Source organism: Phalacrocorax carbo, chromosome 4 (genome assembly GCF_963921805.1).
Source record: "Phalacrocorax carbo chromosome 4, bPhaCar2.1, whole genome shotgun sequence".
NCBI lineage: Eukaryota > Metazoa > Chordata > Aves > Suliformes > Phalacrocoracidae > Phalacrocorax > Phalacrocorax carbo.
In genome coordinates this window covers 73,613,989-73,634,004 of record NC_087516.1, presented here as the reverse complement: position 1 = coordinate 73,634,004, position 20,016 = coordinate 73,613,989, and the positions used below count along the sequence as shown (strand labels likewise).

Below are 20,016 nucleotides of genomic sequence, written 5' to 3'. Positions count from 1 at the left end.
ATATGCATTACTGGACATACAGTACATTCTGAATGTTAGAACACCTGTATTTTATAGAATACAAAAATGACTGAAGTATCAGGTATTTTGTTGAATGAGGTTTGAATAATTGTTTCCATATGGCATATGATAAAAAGCTGTTGTAACCATGGGTTGATAAACTTATTGCTTTTATTCCAGATGGCCCAATTTGTGCATCTGCATTAATATTAAAAATTTAAGTGTTTTCCTTGAGAATCCGCTCAACAGTGTCCTGGGAGCCAGGAATGTCTCTTCTGGGCTTTTTTTTGGCAAGTAGGCTTTTCCTACTGCAGTTCTTCTCCTTCTGTCTCAATTCAATTCCATTTATTTATTTATTTATCCCTCTTTTTTAATGTGCTCCCTCACAGTGTTTAAGTTGGGGAACTGTTTGTGAGCAGACACCAGAACAGGAAATTTACATAGAGATTTGGAGTAAAGTTGTATTTTAGATAAGTTTAAGCCGCGTTATTTCTAGCCAAAAGGAAACATAAAGGCTGAATAAATATTTAAGTGAATTCAGTCTGAGTATATAGAAAACAGATGTAAATTACTAGGACAAATTGCCTTTGTATTAAACTTTTCTTGCACAGAAATCTTTTGAGTAGCTCATTAAAAATACCTTGTGGGTAAATTTTCTGATAAACCAATATCCTTCAGAGAAAAACTAACGTAGTAAGTGCTTGAAAAGTTTCTTTTTTCCTGGTCAAGTAAAAGCTTCATTCTCAGAAGAGGAGCTTGTATCTCTCTGCCTATTTGGATAAACTTTTATATTTACTTAGTATGCTAGGAGAAAAATACTGTTGATTGAGCTTCTATGTATCCTTTAGAACCACCTGAGGATATTGTCTGGCTCTTTTTAAAGCCTATAAACTCTCAGGATCTTTCTCTCTCTCTAACTAGAATTAGTGTGTAAACCAGACCTTGAAATAATGCCCATAATAAAGGGAAAATATCTGGATTTCTTTTTTTTTTTTTTTTAAGTAATAGTTGGTGTCATCAGGCTTTTATGACCTTCCTGCTTCATCTCTTTTACAGAAGAAATATTTTAATGTTATTGTTACTCAGGACTTAAACCAGCAAACATATAAAATCTTCTTCCCCTGCACGTGCTTCTGAATACCCGACCATTTTGCCCTGCAGACTTTTCTGAAATAAGACTTGTCCCATTTGTGCTTGCAACTTCAATTCATATTAGACACAATTTGAATAACTATATGTAATTATTCTTTTTCATGCCCTGCCTTGAAACAAATTCTTAAATCTTACTCTAAATTATTTGCTAAGAGGCTATGCTACTCATTTTTTGAAGTTAAGCTCATTAACTAACAAGCTTTTCTTTCACCATCTACTAATTTTCCCTGAACTGTTCACACAGATGAGTGGAAGCTAGAAGAGATTGTGGTCAAGTGGGAATTCTCTGACAAAATGTCTCTGTACCAGGAAAGGTAAATTTGTCTCTATAAAACATTTTTGCCATAATAAACACCTCATTTTTGTGGGAGTTTCTTACATTTAGGATGTATTTGTAGATGAGGAGCTTTAACCAACAGAGAAAAGTCTGTACAATTTTGCCCTTATTCACTTAAGGTTTTTTTATCTCTGTTTCTCAACACTTGTTTGTGAAGTCTTGCTGAAGTCTTAACCTATGTGAAATAGCTGGAGAAGCTTGCAACTTCTTTGAGGAAAGCAGCTATAGTTCATGATACTTGCAGGCTCCCTTCGCACAACTAGCAGTCTGTGTCCTGTGAGAAGGACAGAACTCTGTTCTCTGAACTTCTGGATTCTTCCAGTATAGATTCCAGCACAGCCGGTGCAGCCTGTATAACCTTTGCAAGAAGAGTATGGTGTTCTGTGCTTGTGGTCTTACGCTGTTAATTCTATGATGTGACTTGAGAACAGCATTTCTGGATGTGTGAAGAAAATGATAACCTTTATTGGAGGATTCATGTAAATTATAACCAGTAACAGAAGATCCTGCAGGGAGAAAGGACTTTTTCCTTACCACTGGACCTGTCATAGATGATGAAGAGGCTAAATTCTGTTCACTGTGAGCTAAGTCGTTGTGTCTTCTTACAGAAAAGAAGCTGGCCTAATCTACACCACAGTTACACGTACGCAGATGAAAATGTAAGGTCAAAATGATGCAAAAAGAACAAACTAGAAGGTTCTAGAAAAGCAATGTTGGAAAAAAAGTGACATCATATTTCTAATAGCTCTAAACTACCACAAGCTTAGAGAGAAACAATTACATCTTCCCATTTCAATGGAAAAGTAAATCTCACACACACACACCCCCCACTGAAGAAAGCTAGGAAAAGGAAGTTTCTGTTTTGAATGCAATTAATTATTAAATGTTCTATTTTTTTATTGGAAACTTAAAACTTGAGGGTTATTCCCTGTGTAATGCAAAATTAGAATTTATGTCCAGGTAAACAAGGGCATTCTACTTGCATTATTACTCCTGCCCAAGTACCAATTACATTCCCCAAAGCTGTCAACGTTAACCCCTGAATACATGTGAGAAGAGATACAGTTAAAGTGCAGGCAAAGAAGGAGAGCAACTCTACTAACCTTGCAGAGTGGAACAGTAGGCTGGATAATCTGTCGAATGCATTAGCGTGTACTTGTGATGTGAATGTGCAAGGCTGAGGAGTATAAAGCAAGTGAAAGGGAGGCATGTTAAAATAGTGTAGGTGGTGTAGTAGGTGAAAAATAGTCTCTTGTGGTGACATATTAAGATACAGCGAGGTGATTATTAAAATGCAATCGTCAGCTTAAAAGACTTCTGGTTTAAATTTCTGATATTTCAATTTTCTAACTCTCCTGCGAAGAAGCAAAGCCTGTGTTTATTTGATTGCACAGCATAATAAAAACGAAATTATATTCAGAGGAGCAGTATTTGCAATTTTGGTGTCTGATATTGGTCAAAAAGCCTTAGAAGTGACTGGTCTGACAGTTTTATTTCTTTTCAGAGTGTATCACGCATCTGCCTAAATTGCTTGTAATATAATCGGAAAGCACTGACCCATAATCTACAAAAATGGCATAAATAATACATTCCAGTTTAGCAAATCTTGTACTGGAGACAAGTTCTAGTGCTAATATATGAATTATCTTATTCTGTCCTCTCCATTACCCTGTCAGTAGATGTGGCAAGATACTACAGTTCTTCACAGCTCCAAAGCACTACCTACAATATGATGGATACAGATGTCTGGCTCCTTAGTGTTTCAAATTTTTTAGCTCATTCACCAAACCAGTAAGTGTTCATCATATTTTTAAAAAATATTTAAATAATCTCAGAGCACAAAATAAACAGACTAGTGTGAAACAGCATTAGTGAAGATAAAGAAGTTTTCTGATGATCTGTCTTCATGAGTCTGTTACTTGTTCCATTCAACGAAAAGTTGTCTTGTTAATGAAAGCTGCTAGAATGGAACAGCTCCATATAGAGAAGGGTAGGAAGCCTACTATCTGACATTCATTTAGTTTTCTTCTTGCTTCTCGTTTTAGTACAATTCATATTTCAGGATGACTTCTGCAAGGCTAATGTTTTCCTATAAATGTGTGAAAGTGACAGTGTAATGAAAAATGTAGCAAAAATCAAGCAAAATCCAGATATAAGAAGCCAGTTATTAACTTCACTAGCATTGTATCATGAAAATATTATTTCAGAATAAGTAAGCACTGCAAAGGATTGCTGATCTTCCATGACAAAATTACTTTATTTCAAATGTCTTGCCCCTACTCCCCCGCACCGCTGTATGCAATGAAATGTGCAAGGTACAACGTTACTTTTATCATACTTCTGCACAAAGTATGTTTGCCCTAGAAAAATTTGTCATTCCTGGGTGAGATAACTAATTATGTAAAAAGTTAAGATACCCTCACAAAGCTTTGAAGTGGTAAAAAAACATGACTTTTTTCACTTTTAACCAAAAAATTAATAAAACCTTCAAAGATATACAGAGCAGTAATTAATTATGGTGCTTCTGGGTTTTAAAAATACGGTAATTTTCTAATTACAGAGCTTCCAGAGTCATATATTCTGATTTGCTCTCAGATACATACATATAACGTTTCTAAGGTTGAGAGAGGTAATATGAAACTTCAGGAGAGGGAAAATATATCCTAAAAGACATCTTAAAAGACTTTCATGTCCTACACCTAACAGGTCATAATGTATAATAGAATAAAAAATATATTCATTTTTATGATAGATATTGGAATGAAGTATTACATAATCTCTGTCTAGACTTTGGAAAAAGCTCTAGTGAATACATCTGAGGAAGGAAAAAGGAAGAGACAAGGAGGGTTAAAATGTGATCATCCATCTTAAATATAATTTAGAACCGTTTCAAAGTTTCCCTGGTGCTGTATTTTGTAACTGCCGAAATAAGGCCACCTTGTTGGCCAAGTCCATTTTGTTTTCTCTCACACTTGTTACAGGGGCCACATTCAGGATTATTTGCTCTAGGCAATTGTAGGGAGGTGACAGAAGGCTGAAAAAACCTGAGGATTATTCAGAACTTATGTTCTGAAAGCCACCATATTTTTTTTCTTCTATGGTGGCAAGACGGATTGTGTATTGTGATCTCGGAAAAAAGCAAAGGTGCAAGTGGTTCATATAAAAGTTTTTGTAGCTTTGAGTGATATCTGATGGATGATTTCAGTTTTAACAAAAAAGAAATAGTTATATTTAAACTCCTTCCAATTTGTGATACCGCAGAGCCAAATATTTTTATTTGGTAAGATGGCATTAATGCAGAAAACAGACATTCTTTCTTTTATAACTGTATCCTAATCCTTCTTAAGTATTTTGCCTGCAGTGTTGTTAACTAATCCTATGCCATCACCTGACAACTATCCAAAATTATTCAGATTTCAATTTATTTTAGTAACTCTGTATAGGATCTACTTACAGACTCACTTATGCAGTATTTTGTTTGTGTCCTGAACTTGACAATATGTATATGAGTTACTGAAACACAAAGTAAAAATCATGTTTCTGCTCTTAAAGATTAAGATTACTATTACAAAGGATATGTTGAGTTTTAGTTGATAATACCAAATTATGTTCTTTGCAGTAATTAATAAACTTTGACAACTGATTAAACATATTAGTCCATGACAGTACTGAATACAGAGTACAGGGTTACCTAGTTATGTAGTGTGCAATGGTTCTGTTGTTAGAAACGAGGATTTGGAACAAGGAACTCTTTATTAGAAGTAACCAAGATTTTGTTTTTTCCCTTTTTCTGAGTCCCCAAATGATATTTCAAACCAATTGACATGATTTAAGATGGTAGAGCGTTTCGAGGTTAGGCATTAGAACATAGAGCTTTTCAGCATCTGTCCATCAATATGAAATACTGAAGTGCATGTCAGATACTGAGGTTCCTTTCACAAAGTGTGAGTAACATAAACATCAGGGAATGGGAGCCAAAAGCAGCCACTAGGAAAGCTATGAACTGTAGAAAATCTCAGCTTTTTCTAGAAGACCTTAAAATTGGTAGGAAACATGAGGCCTCCTGTGGAAGTGGAGAAGACCCTTGTATGTGTGGGATCTTGGTGTATCTAGACCCCGGACTACACTAATATCCATCATCTGAGTAGTCATGAGCAAGACTATATGCATGTAGGTAGAGAGACAATAGCTCAAAACCCTTTTTTGATTATACGCTAACTGCTTCTGTGGAGTCATGGAGGCATGTTACACAAATATGTATTTGATTGAGCTCCTTTGATTTACAGGGAGAACAGGTTTTAATTCAGGAATCCCAGCTAAATTAAGGCATAAATTAGTGTTACATGCACAAAAACAATGCTGTAGGCATCCCACTTCAGAATGTAGTGTTTAAAAACATGGATGATGCATCATGATCTTCTCCATATGACAGAGTTTGGTTCTGTGATGACTCCTGCTGTTTTGAAGCTTTTTAAGGAATCCATCAAGAGAAGTCTAAAAAGCCTGACTTACAGTACTTAATGAAAAGATGTTCACTAAATTCGGTGTTTTGTTAAATGTTTATGTACATCTCACATTTCATCAGGATCACAGCCTATGGTAGATCCTTGCAGGAGTAGTTGCATATTTAAAGTTTATAAACAGCTGGCACCTCTGCGATGCTCATACTGCTAATTACCCAATGGAGAATGGATGTTTCTAACTTCACTATAAATGAATGAAACTGCTTTGCTGGTGATTCAAATGTTCATGATCTGTTTCTTAAATTTAGAAGACACTTATGCAGTCATGCTTGATTTGATTCACTGCTGTGTTTCAGGTGAGGAACTGCATTGTATGAAGTTCTATAAATTGAAAAACTGAGCAAGAGCCACTAAGGAAATCAGATGTGTTCGATGACAAATGTTCATTTATTGTTCATTAACAGAGGTAAAACTCATTGCTATATGAGCTGGTCCGACTTGTAACAAAGCTGCCTATCACATATCTTTCTTAGATTCTCTTAGAAGTTGATTTTTACTAAGTGTGTTGTCTCAGTACATTAGTCCAAATGAAATGCCTCAGGAGAGAGAGAATATCCAATTGTCTGACTGAAAATAATTTCTGTTAAAGTTGAAACAAAAGGCCTAGGAAATACCACATCATCTTTAATAAATCTTACAATATTACAAAGAATCTTGGAAATGCTATGAACCAGCTTTTAATGTGTGCTTCTCCATTAAGGTAGAAAATTGCACTGGGTTAAAAAACCACCCAACCTGTTTCTGTTCTATTGCAACAGTTTCACAGATGATGCTTTGCTTTGAATTTGCATTGGCAAAAATTTAACATTTCTAACACTTTGACTGTATATGAATTCTGATGTACTATGCTAATTAAAAGTCAGTATGGTTACATATGTATATATGTTCAAGGGGAGTCTTATATCTTTATAAATTACTGTTCTTGGGCATTTCTGCTTCTTACCAACAGAACGGATTTCTTTGCATATCATTCAAGGAGCACAAGTGTAATCTTTATAGTATAAGAATAGGGGAAAATTACTTCCCCCCCCTTCCCTATTACAGTCACCATCGTAACAGTTTTCTGGTTTGCCAGTCCTATTCTTGTTACAGTCTCTGTCACAGAAATAAGAACGGAATTTTAATTGACAATGCAAGATGTGAAACACTAAATGGCCGCATGACTGAATTACTGGGATGTCACGTAGTAGGTCCAGAATGCACTTACGGGCTCTCCAGCCTATAACAGACAAGAAGAATGGCAATCAAACAAGCAACACTGAGTAGAGCAGAACAACAGATTTAACTATTGGTATTGGGGAGCTAAGAAATTCAGTTTTGGGGTGGGAAGATTTCCTTGAACTCTTCCTCTTCTTTCTTCCCCCTGTCAATTATATTGCGCAAGCTAATGTATCTACCAACAGGCCTCCTTAAGAATGGTGGCGATAACCCTGCTATTGGAAATGAAGAAACAAAAGCTGAAACCAAAAATTAATTAATATCCTGTGTAATGCTCTTTTCAGTTATAGTAATGGGTGTATTTGGCCCATGAAATTAAACAAATTACTGCATTTGTATCATTCCCTAAACTCTTTTCAGTAACATCTGAATCATTTTCTTTTATATTTAACTCTTGCTGTATGTTGGGAGATTAGCTTCAATTAGCTGTCATTGCTAATCGAATACTTATGGTCAGGTACTACTCAATTATATATATGTAATCACAAGAATTGGGGTTATTAGGGTTACTCCAGTTTTACAGAATTATAATTCAGATATGAATTTGACTGTTCAGTGGAATCCTGTTCTTACTCAGTGAGTAACACTCATTGATTTTTATGAAAGTATCATTTTGTTCTAGGTGCCATAGGCAATTGCTTCATCTAATTTAATGTGTTTAAATGGTTGAAATAGTTCTGCAAGTGTTCCTTGCCTTGTTCTTGTCTGTTCTACATTTTATTTAATGCTGTTCCTCCAGTTTACACCATAACATTGTCCCAGAGTGTTTCATATAATATTGCTGTGTCTTAGACATTCTGAATGGTTTTATACTGTCAGCAGTTGTTCCTCCTCAGATTTTCTGTCTTCCCAATCTCTTTCCTGCCGTTGTGAGGTATACTTTATTAACTGTCCATTTTGAAACACATCATAAGAACAATATACTACAATCTTTATAATTTATTTATATTATATAAAAATATATTATATAAAAATAAATTTATATTAACAAACTTCATTTTGCCTACCCTGTGCCAGTTCTCCGTATTTTTGATGTTTAAAAGAATGACTGCCAAAGCACTATGGATAATGTTTATATGGTATTATCAGCTTCAGTCATGTAACTGTCACAAGGACAATGATCTCAGCAAATGTGCTATTCTTCAGCACCGGTAAAGCAAAGGAAAAAACATGCACTTAGGGGGGTCCCGTGAGATGAGTTATCTATGGATGAACCTTCTGTGATTTCCCCATTCTAATCTCAGGTGGAGATTAAAAAAAAAAAAGAATGACACTTTCGCTGTGCAATTCAGTACTTCAGTGAAGGTGATTTGACAGCCATCTCTATGAAAGAGCAGATGGTGGAAGAATACTCTGAGGTGGATTCTTTTCTTTCCCTCCAGTAGATTATTTCGTTCCAGTGAATAATTGATGCAAAAGAGAAATTTGTAGCATAAACTGCTTGCTAGAAACATCAAAATTGTTCGACAGGAAAACAAAGCCTTATGATTTTTGAAGGAGGTTGAACACTATTGAAAAGGTGTCTGTTATCAGCCATTTTAAAGAACATTTGGGCAAAAGACTAAAAGCTACTGATATTTATGATTGTGAGCTCTGTTAGTTTCAAACTCTTGCTGTCAGCAAAAGGTGACATCCTATATATGTGTGTGTATGTATATATGGAACTCAGAGTTTACTGTCTGTCCAGATAACGCTTTAACAATTATTAACAAAGCAAGGGAGGCAATGGTCACTTGCCCATTATCACAGCTAAATCTGGCCGGGGCCATGGCAAGTCCAGCCCAGCCCTGGGACCTGGCACTGTTGGGTCAGGTCATCACAAAGCCTGAGGCCATCTGCTAGGAATGACAAAAATTGTGTTTACAGGGCTACGCCTCAAATGAGACTGTGCCTGACTGACTAGTTCTGTAATTTGGAGCAGCCGTGGCCGCACGGAGAAGGGAATTAGACTCCAGCATTGGGGAAACTAATCAGGTAACTGTGTTTAGAGCTTCCTTTTATTTTTTTCCTTAACTGTTTGCTTTTGTACTATCTAAAAAGAGATGATGTATTCAAACATGTGGGAAGTTATGCTTCTGTTCAGTTTCTCTTCTGTGTCTCCCTCTCCTACTTCATCCTCGCATGACACACTAAAATAGAAAATCGAGACCCGAGAAGGGGTTTGTTTAAATCTCTGGGGAGTCAGCAGGAGTGTTAGGAAAGCAGTAGGAGAGTGGGTGAGGAAGGGCTACCCCCTCTACTGAATAGAAGTCAAGACAGGGGCCAAGGGAAATGCTCCAGCATGGCGAAGAGAAGATATGGTGCTAGATTCTGCACTGATCAAAAGACACTTAGTTTGTGACACCCATACACAGCTGCTGGGGATTCATTGAAACAAGGATCTTTCTATCGGGACAGTCCAATAGATTGCTTTTAGACAGCTGGGTTTAAGCTCTAAATTCCCAGCTAAGCATTTGAATGCTACCCCATACCTATGTAGTTACTCAGCCAAAGTTGACAACTCTACTATTTAAAATACAAGGCAAGATTTTATTTAAAACTTTATTAGTGTTCTTTTTTCTAACTGTGTATTTTTATAATGCTAAGGGTAGACCTTTTTTCAAAAGAAACAATTTTATGCAAAAAGCCACAAACCATAAAACTTTAGCAAGTGATATTAATTAGAACATGAAAGAATGATCAAATTATTCTTCTCTATAATGAAAATATATAGAAGTGATATGCAATGATGAGTTAAAACAGAAACACTACAAAATCTACTGCTCTACATTAAATGGATTTGATGAAACAGAATCACTAGATGCCTAGGCCATTTGCAGAGTTGAAAAAAGAAAGGTATTTTCTGGATCACTTAAATGAACATGACTGAAAACATTCTGTGTCTGAACAAGGGAAAAAAAAAATCTTTTGCAACGAAGCTGCAAATCAGATAAACATTCAATTGTCTTGAGTGTTGATGTATGGTTTCCCATCCTACCAAAAGGATATATTTGGATGTGTATTTAGTTCTTACTGTTATTGTTGATGATTTTTATCCGATGTAAGGTATAATTTTTGTTCACCATATAAATATATAACATTTTTAAGGCTAATAAGTAAAAAGAAGTAAACTGTAGCATGAATATATGAAACTTTATTTCAGAAAAAAGCACATCACTGAATAAAATAGCAAAGGTGTTCTCACCGTCTTTCATGTGTCTGAGTTTGGAGCAGTGTTTTATAGCTGGAGAAAAGAAAGTCTTTCAGCTTTTAACTAGCTCTTCAAGGTTTTGGGCTTTTGGGCGCTTTTTTTGGCATCCAGCTTGAAAGACTTTTTTTCCTTTTGCCCTTGTCTACGTTGAATTGCCAGTGAATTTTCTGCCTTGTTATACAAAGTGTTTTTTAAAATGCTCAAAATGGGATGCCCTTTTAAAGTGTACACCCTGCTGCTTTCTGAGGACGAGGGTAAAGTTTCATTCTTAATGCCTCTGAAATTCAGTGGGAGCCACTGCTTTTTGCAGTGTTCCTGCAAGCATGGGGCACTGCTGTGTAACCATTAATTCTGAACAGCAAATTACTACCAATCAGAACTATACTACCATTTTGTTAATGCTAAGCTGTTTTTTTAGTCCATTTCTGTATAGTTCTACCCTTTAGGCTGCAGTTGGATCTCATTTTAGGCAAATGTCATGACCTACGATGCCACGGTGTGGTTAAGATATGCAAATATTGACTTTTTAATTGAGATAGCTTTATTGATGTTAAAATATTACATGTGTTTGATTATTCGTTTATTAGGTCTTGTTCAGGCAAAGCTGTACATATTTAATTATTTCAAGTTTCCTCGATGAATCAGTCCCTCCAAACTGGTAATTAATTTAGATGGCATTCTCTGAACTCTGAACTCCTTGCAATATATCATCTTCTTGCTGCTGCACTGCACAGGAAAGTGGAGTTTTGGCAATGCCCCATGAACAGAAGCCATTAATCATCCCTGTGTAATGCCTGTGTATAGGCAACCAAATCTAACAGTAGCTTTACTGCATCCAATAGCGTAAATGTTAGAAACAAAAGGGTCAAACTCAGCTGAAATCTGAAGTATTTTGTCTAAAAATAATTAGTCATGTTTCCAAAAGGAATGACCCTTAACGATGTGAGGCTCTGCTGACTGATGGCAGTCATATCTCAAAAGGGTAGTGGTCTGAAGGATACTGAGTTTCCAAAAGGTTCATTAAAAACGTGCCCTGACTCAGGCTAAGCTGTGATCTCAGTTCCCACACATACTAGAATATCTGTCTGTCTGAAAGAAAGCAACCGTGAGAATCCCAGCAACAGGGAAAAAAATAAAACCTTTCATTTAATTAGCATCTTACTGAAAAAGAATCCAGCTAGAAGACACAGATCTATGGGAACTAGGGAAATATAGCTGGATCTTTATAGATCAAGTCCACCTTCCTGTCCCAAAGCAGGATGATTGAAATCACTGGGGTTTTTTTTCTGTCAGATATTTGTTTAGCCTGCTATACCTTTAAAAGACCTCCAAGAATAGAAACTTCACCGTTCTCTCTGTGCTTCACTATTTCTCAAATGTCAAAAACTTTTTAACTCTCAGGCACCATTGCGTCCATTGCTTATAGAGGTACTCTGATAAGCATTTTGGTAATTTTATCTTCCTGTCAGTCACCCTCCAGCACAAGGAAGATAACGTGGGGGTTTTTTTTGCCCACTATGAACCTCTAATGGACCGAGTCATCTAATCCTTTTTGCCTTCTTCATGTGAACAAAAGCTAGCAGAACACTACAGATAAAAGGGGTACAGAAGAATCTTTTGCTTCTATAATAGCTATCTCCATGAAAATAAAGAGTCCATTTTACAGTTGCAAGTGGATGCTAGATTGTGTGACCTGCAAAGGGTTGAAATAGAAGCAGGGCATACCGGTTCTCTTTTCACAAGCCTTTTTTCTCAATCCAATGAGGAAATTAGTTGGAAATGCAAGGAGACAGAGCATGCGGTTTCCTGTATGGCATCACATATCCTGTGACGCACCAGTAAAGATGCTCACCCTCATATTTTTGTGACCTACTAGAAAATTAGAACATTTGATGCAGAGGGTTTTTGTAAACATTGGTTTAATGATGCATTTAACTGTTTACTGGTTATATTACAATGCCATTGAAAACTCTCAGCTCAGCCAAGGAGTGCCTTTTTATTGTGAATGTTTGACTTACGGCAGAACTTGCAATCTCCTCTTGCTGTGCAAAGTCTCAACAGACATGCAGGCATACAGGAAAAACTTGCAATTTTATACACAGTGAACTGAAGATGGCAAATGCTGTGCCACAAAGGTAATGATGAGAAGACTCAAACTTTTATTTTTTTAACACTGCAATGAAGTACTTTTAGCACAAGACCTCGCTTTTTTGCATTTATGGAACCTACATAAAGATACACAGAAATGCATTATCACTTTATGATTTCCACCCACATACGAGTCTTGTTAGAAATTAGACAAGAAATAAATAAAGCTACTGTTCTGCAATCAGCTTACCTGGCACTTTTATTGTGACACTGTGCCAATCATACTTTGAATATATTTTCCAGCTGTTTCATACGTTTATCTCATTGCACTCAAGAAGAGGGAAATCACACTGGCAGACTTACCAGCTGTTCTTGGTGTTATCTTGACTGGTTATAATGCTCAGTAGGGGATATTGTTCCTTCATGAATTATGAAACTCTAATACAGTTCATTGTATTGTGCAGTTTTATAAAATCTGCCAGGTGGCTGTTCTGTTCTTGTCTTAGAGCTTTGGTTATCTTTCTAAGAACTCATAAGTGTCTGAATGTATCTAGACTTCAGTAAATAAAACCGCAGAGCCTTATCATTTGGATAATCTTTACAAACGTTGCGTGATCTCTCGTGACCCATAAACTTGCATACTGTAAAATAATGCTTTACTGTTCATTCTCAGTGCAGGTTTCCCTGCAGTTATGCTTTGAAAGTGAGGTTTCATTTCATATGTATGTGTCTGCCTGCACAGATGAATGTGTGTGAATAGCAAAGCCATAGAATGAATTAAACAACATTTATCATGTACTTTCAATTTATTTGCTTCCAATTTGCCCATTAATCCATTTTAAGAGGTACCTTTGAGACTATCTTTTTAAAACTACATATTAATGTGCAGATTTCTTATGGATGTGAGGCATACCGTAACTGCATTTACATTCAGATAGGTGACTGAGGATGAGAGGAAATGGTAGTGAAGATGGCTGTGTCGTGACTTTCCAGAGACATATTTTCAGGCATTGGGAATGTACCTGTGCATTTTGGGCAGTAAAAGAGAAATAAACAGTATGAACCTTTCTGGGATCAGAAGCAGTTTTAATATTAAAACATTTGGCATGGGGGGACCCAAACCCACATCAACAACAAAACCTGAGGCACGCTGGAGGAGCTTGTCAGCAATTGCCTTGAAAAGCCTTTTATTAATGGCTTAATTATATTGCCCTCTGCTGGGATTACAAAAGATTGCAGCCTGAAGCTTAAAACGTGGAGGAAAAAATATCTGTATGGAAGACGACCCATGAGCTAGAATTAAGCCGTAGTACACTGCTCAGCAGAGTGTTTCTGGGTTTGGAATCCAAAGGGTACCTTGGGCTTTCTTCTACCTTGCAAAGGGAGTATTCGTTTCCTCAGAGAAAAATCTGTATAGACAGGAGGGAGATCCAAAGTTAAACTTGCCTTGAATATGGACTTTACAGTGTATTCTTGAAATTATGGGAACAGGAGAAAAAAAAGATCCCTGAGTTATGTAGGCAGATGAGTTTATGGGTGATGAGAGAACTGCTGTTTGAAATTGTGAGGAAGAGATCTGCTGGGGTCCTGTGCCATAGATCTTTTATTTTTCCTGTTTGCATTCAAAATGAATGGCCACATTTTTAAAAAAAAAAGTTTTGTACCCACTGCAATGTATTCGGATTTTTTTTTCACTATTGTCCAGGATTTCACTCACATAATTTTTCCTGTTAAAACTTACTCAATGCATACTTCATGCTGCTGAAGTTAATGGAAGAAATGAATCCTGCTTGTACGTATTCATATCTTAAAATGAGGAAGGAATTTAAATGTTTGTCTGATCTTGTATCCACAGTAGTGTCTTCAAAATTCCCCCAGTCACATTTAGGTGCCTAAATTCTGCCCCCATCACGTTGGCCAGATGGCTCTGAAGGCACAGCTGTCACACTGGTAGGGAACCCAAGGCCCAAGAAAATGACGTGGAAGGAGGGTGTACCCCCTTCCACACACATGGGACACTGTGTACCAATGGCAATTCCTTTATCTTTCCACCATCATCTATTTTACATTCCTAGAAAGTACTCAGGCTCAGAGCAAGGCCACATAAACTCTGTCAGCTCTTTGACAGCATAATTGCCTACCTACTGTCTTCTGTCTGTTCCTCAATTCACTGGCTTCAAAGGAAGTATCACAGGCAGCATAATCAAATGAGTCCGAGTAGTGAATGGGGCCATTGTGTATCATAATGCTGACAGCGAGCTTCTCACAGTAATTCTATATGCGATCCATACACTGAATTAAATTCTGATCCTACTGGTGCTTATGGGAGTTTACTACTGTCTTCTGTAGTTTCCCTCAGAGCTGGAGCGAACAGCAGAAAAAGTGAGCTGAAAGGTACTTCCTTGGTAGCCAGTGACCACGGAGACCACACATTTAAAAAAAAAAAAAACAAAAAAAAACACCACAAACAAAACCCAATACAACAGCTTACTGGGTATTTATTTGTCTTTCTAGAACCCGTGGTAGCACAACAACTGATGTTATAGCGAAGCTAAAGCTCTTACAGTTTTCTTGTGTATCAATTTTAGAGAAAAAAAACAGTTGGAATGAGCTCAGTACAAGCAATGTTAATGTAATCAGCTGTCTGTGGGCATGGGAAATATGATTGCACCAAGCAACCAAGAAAAATGGCAGAGACTTGAGAAAAGATGGGCACGAAGTGAGCGCTCGGAGCAAAACAAACGGACCTTGTCATGTGCTCAGTACCAAGCAAGGCTCGGTGACACAGAGCAGCAAAAACGCGTAGCGAAAGCAGTCAGCAAACTAACAGATAGCTTCCATGACCCTGAGGCTAGTTACTCCCATTGTCACAGCTTTGGTTGAATGAGTTTTATTTTTAACCTAAAACATCAGTCAGGAAATAACAGTCAGAAATGTGCCAAGATGCTGACTTTATTGATGTAGTTCTGACATGGACAGATTGACCTAATGTGTTGGTTAAAGGAAGTTTTGCATGCAGTTTTGAAAGGACTCGATTACTGTAGAGTTGAGTTCACCGATTTTACATGCTGGAATTATTTCTGAAAGAAAACTTTCCGTACAAAGAATTGGAGAATGTGTGAATTATTCATGGAAGCAACTTGAAGATCAAGTTCTTTTTGTGTAAAAGATTAAAGAATAGGTCAGGACTCCTTGGTCTTGTAAGGTGCACTGGCAGTAGTTTTATTCCAGCCACTTCATTTGCAGTTTTCATGTTCTCCTTTAACAGGTTATTTCACATTTTGAAAATCATAAGGAAGACACTGAAGCGCTGGCTCTTACAAATTAAGCTGATAACCCAAGTTAGTTCTTTTATTTACTGTATTTTCCAGAATAAGTCACCTCACCATTTCTAAGTGAGCAAATCTTTTTAACTATTGTTAAATATTTGTCACAGAGGGAGCCACGCTTCTGGAAAATGTGCAGGGAGTTTACAAATTGAGAAGTTGAAACCCACTGTTCTTACCTTACCTATTTTTCTCCCATCTCATTGGGGAGCGCTATTGCTTTGCCTCACTTTCTGGATGATGAGGATCTCTCTTTGGTAGCTGCCATCGCATTTCTCACCAGTACAGGTGAGCCGCTAAGGTAAGTCTCTCCCTTCCTGGAGGAAATAATTTACACGCTTGATTCTGCTGAACTCTGCTTTAGGTGACTTTGAATAAATGAGGTAGGAGGCTAGGAGGACTCACCTGTAGTTTTAAGGAAATTGTACTGATACTGTTTTTATCTTAGCGTTTCATAAAGCATATTTTGGTTGCTGTGATATTGCTGTCAATAAAATGTTAATATGCAGTAACTATTTGCATAACGAGTCAAAATTGGAAATGTATTTTGAAAGTTTTTCAAATACCTCTGCCATTAGAACAACGTGAGAGGACACGTTACAAAATTTACTATAGTGATCTGCTCATAGCAACCTAATGGATTCCTGAAAAATTGTGATTTGAGACAAAAATACAGAACTATTTATATGTGCCTAGTTATAGAGTTGGACGTTTTCATAGACATCTTGTCCTCTAAAATGGGGGCAGTGGAGAGAGGAACAAAACGTCGTATTCCTTCTCTGCTGCTTGAGCAAGCAGTGAGAAGCTACTGGAAATAAACTGGTGTGTAAAAGAACACTGACCTCAACAGACTAACAGATGATGTTACTCCAATTTTGGGCCCTTACTTTAAAAAAAAAAAAAAAAAAAGCTTTCTGTTTTACACTAAAAGTTTGAAAATGAATGAAAATTCTATTCTTCCTTCCTTAGATTCTTGAGGATGTTGTGGGTGGGGCAAAAACCTGAAAATCCTGTTTTTGCTTTTAAAGTAAGATTTCTGCTGGAGACTGATAAAATTCTAGGACGGTATTCAGTATATTTAATAAAATATTAAAATTCTTTTTTTGTAATTCATTTTTGTTTTGGAAAATTATATCTAGGCCTGTTCATCAGTGTCTTTCACTTCAGTAGTCTTACAAAGATATAAAGGATTTATATGGATAAGTACATTTATATGTGGCTTTTATTTTTTTAAAAAAGCCCACACTTAGTATTAAAATGTCTTGAGTAAAGCACTGCATGATATTTCTATGCAGAGTTGGAGATATCAGTGATTTCCAGCATCAACTTTTTCTTCTGATATTTTAGTGACCTTTACATTAATTTTCTATTTAATGGATTTTCATAAATTATTTAGTTGTACGGTTAAATACTGAGAGCAATGTTAATATAAAATACTAGTTTTTGTAAAAATGGACTTTGTTTGTGGGGACTAACAAAGCTGTTTTTGGAAACATCTGCTACTTGTGTTCTGAGAAAATAGAAATGGCACCTTTTTTATTTGTCACATACCAATACAGAGCAGGCATCCAATGGTAAGTTTAAACTTGTGTAGTAATGAATGAACAGTAAAATACATTATTGTGACAAAGAATAAAAACAAGGTAATTGATCTTCACTATGTCTCTTAGGACACTGAGCTTGGCTAAAAGAAGAAGAAATGGCAAATCCAATAATTATTTAAGAAGCTGAAGAGAATAGACTAAACAAATGCCAATTAGTGCATGTTTTAGATACGCTACTAGGCAGACGAGATGAAAGTGTGCATTTGTCAGCGTTATTGTCCTTGGGATCTGAATTTTTTCCAGCAGTTTTAAGTAGATGTTTTAGAAGTGATGCACTAATTTTGTAACACTTTGAAGAGTCTAACAGAGATTGTGTAGGCACAGCTGAGAGGAAAATTTTCATATGCTTGAGAATAACCTTTTCTTTATTTGATGCCTATCTACTTTGGTCCTCACAGTACAAGGAATCTTCTTGTTTTATCTGAACTTGATTCCAAATTCACTGAAGCAGGTAATTAACTTTCCATACAGTTGAAAGATATTTGGCTTATAATCTGTTTCCAGGATATAATTCTTATTAATTTATATTTTTGGGGGCGGAAGTTATATTGTTATTGTTTAAAAAATATATAGATGAGAGGAATGTGATTATTTTATGAAAAAAAATTATGGAATTTCATTAAAGATATTTCCATCTCTTTTTTTGCTGTTGTTGTTGCCACAAATGAAGTAATTCCTGGTTTCCTCCAATGGAAATAGGTGGGAAGTAAGGGTCATAAAAATGTCTCTGTCATAAAAATGTTATGACTGTAGACCAAACATATCTTCAAAGACACACTGAAAGACAGCTGAATGTTCTTCAATGCAAGGTGTGAGCAGCAAACTTCAGACTACAGTTGGTCGGACATATTTCACCACAAGGGAATTGTGGCTGAAAAATGTTTCACTGAAATTATTTGCTTCCTTTTCCTTCTTCTTTATTGCCAACTTGTAAAAGCGTATGTCTTGAGACAGCCTTCACTGGAAAGCTTTCTTAATCCAAGATAAAATTTTTCTTCTAAATGAAAAAAAGGAGCCACCCAAATTCCATGTACTTCAGACACGCGCTTGAGACTTGCACTTGCATCCAAGAGAAGGAGCCCAGCTACTAGACACTTGGCTACACTGAAGTAACACACTAATGACATTTTTGAGAGATCATGACCTTTCTGGATGCAGTTTAGAAACATGAGCTTCACCTCTTCCCGCACCCCCCACCCCCTCCCAGGTGGTGATGAAACCACTTACCACACATTCTAAGGAGATTCTGAAAACAGAATAGAGAAAATAAAACTGAAAACACTTGTAAAACTGCGTCCCCTAATTCATGTCTAAATTGGGTTTTCAGTGATAAAATGCTCTTTCATTAAAAGAAATACCTATTAAAGTTGTTATTCCTTATTATTCCTCCCCCATCTTCTTCCCTCCCACCCCGCCATGCTCTAACAGGACATTTCCTGAAGGCAGGAGAAGGAACTGCTCCCAGGACCATTCTTTTGACAGAAATCAAAAAGACTGCATGCTAATGAGTTCTTTTCTCTGAAAATGAGCTCATTACCGTTCATTTTCTTCTGCTTTTAATCTGTTCTTCAAGGGTGTTGTCTTTAAAAATTTCAAAAGGCATTTCACGAATCTCTAACAAAAGCAAAGTTAAAAAAGTAGATTCCCTCTAATGAGAAACATTGTCGTGCTTCAGTCACGAAGGTGGGAATTTAATTATTGAAGAGAGGAAAGCAGGGATGGGCCACGGAGCAGAGAAGAGAACTGGGAAAATAAATACAAAATTATATAAAGGGAGAGAAAAAAGGAAAACTGAGAAGCCACAGATGTTAAATGAGGTGCACAACAAACTACAATTTAGTACAAATTACAGCTATGCATACTTTCCTGATACACTGTACCCTGGCTGGGCTGAGATTATTTCTGATGTTATAATTTAATAGAAATGAATTCATACAGCGGTAAACTGAAGGATAATTACTAAATAAATCTGAACTTTAACTGTTTCAAACTTTTCTTGGTCTGACTGCCTCTCTGCTGTCCACCACATTGTGTATTGAAGGTAATACTTTATTTTAGAGTTCTTACTTTCATTTAAACCTTTCTATTTACCTGTGTACATCAATGGGATTTGATGGAATGACTTGACCTGTGACTAAAGTTGCTCATCGAATAACTTAGTAAATTCTTTGAAGAATCAGATGTTACATTATAAAATAGGCTAAATGTATCAGAATACATTCCTTACTCTCTTTTTTGTTCTGAACATTCCTCAGTTTTTACATACTTTCATCAAATTTGGTTTCTACTTTCTCTCCATCAAGCAATGCATGCTAAGCAGTTTAACGATGTTGCAAATGCTGGACTTTCTGCTTTCTTACATGAATTAAGATTTTCTTTTGCTAAGCAATGTAAGAATTCAGAAACAAATATTTCTTCTAGTATTCAGTTTTCTGTTGTGCAACATTCCTTTGTATTATTTCAGGTGACTCAGCATGAGTAATTTTTATGACACTGAAAGCACCGTTTATAACTGACAAATGGGCTCTGAATCTTTGCAGTTAGTAAAAATGATGGTCTTAAAAGGTGTCGCAATCCT

General features: G+C 36.4%; 1 long non-coding RNA gene across 1 annotated transcript in view; it reads left to right on the top strand.

The window, feature by feature from the left end:
• LOC135313173 (uncharacterized) overlaps window positions 1-19,637 on the top strand; it is a 242,739-nt gene extending 223,102 nt beyond the window's left edge. Inside the window, exons 5-9 of the long non-coding RNA XR_010372798.1 lie at window positions 1,397-1,466; window positions 3,169-3,280; window positions 6,309-6,418; window positions 9,097-15,849; window positions 15,945-19,637. This is a non-coding gene — a long non-coding RNA (uncharacterized LOC135313173). The remainder of the gene's footprint in view (window positions 1-1,396; window positions 1,467-3,168; window positions 3,281-6,308; window positions 6,419-9,096; window positions 15,850-15,944) is intronic.
• The last annotated feature ends 379 nt before the right edge of the window (window positions 19,638-20,016 follow it).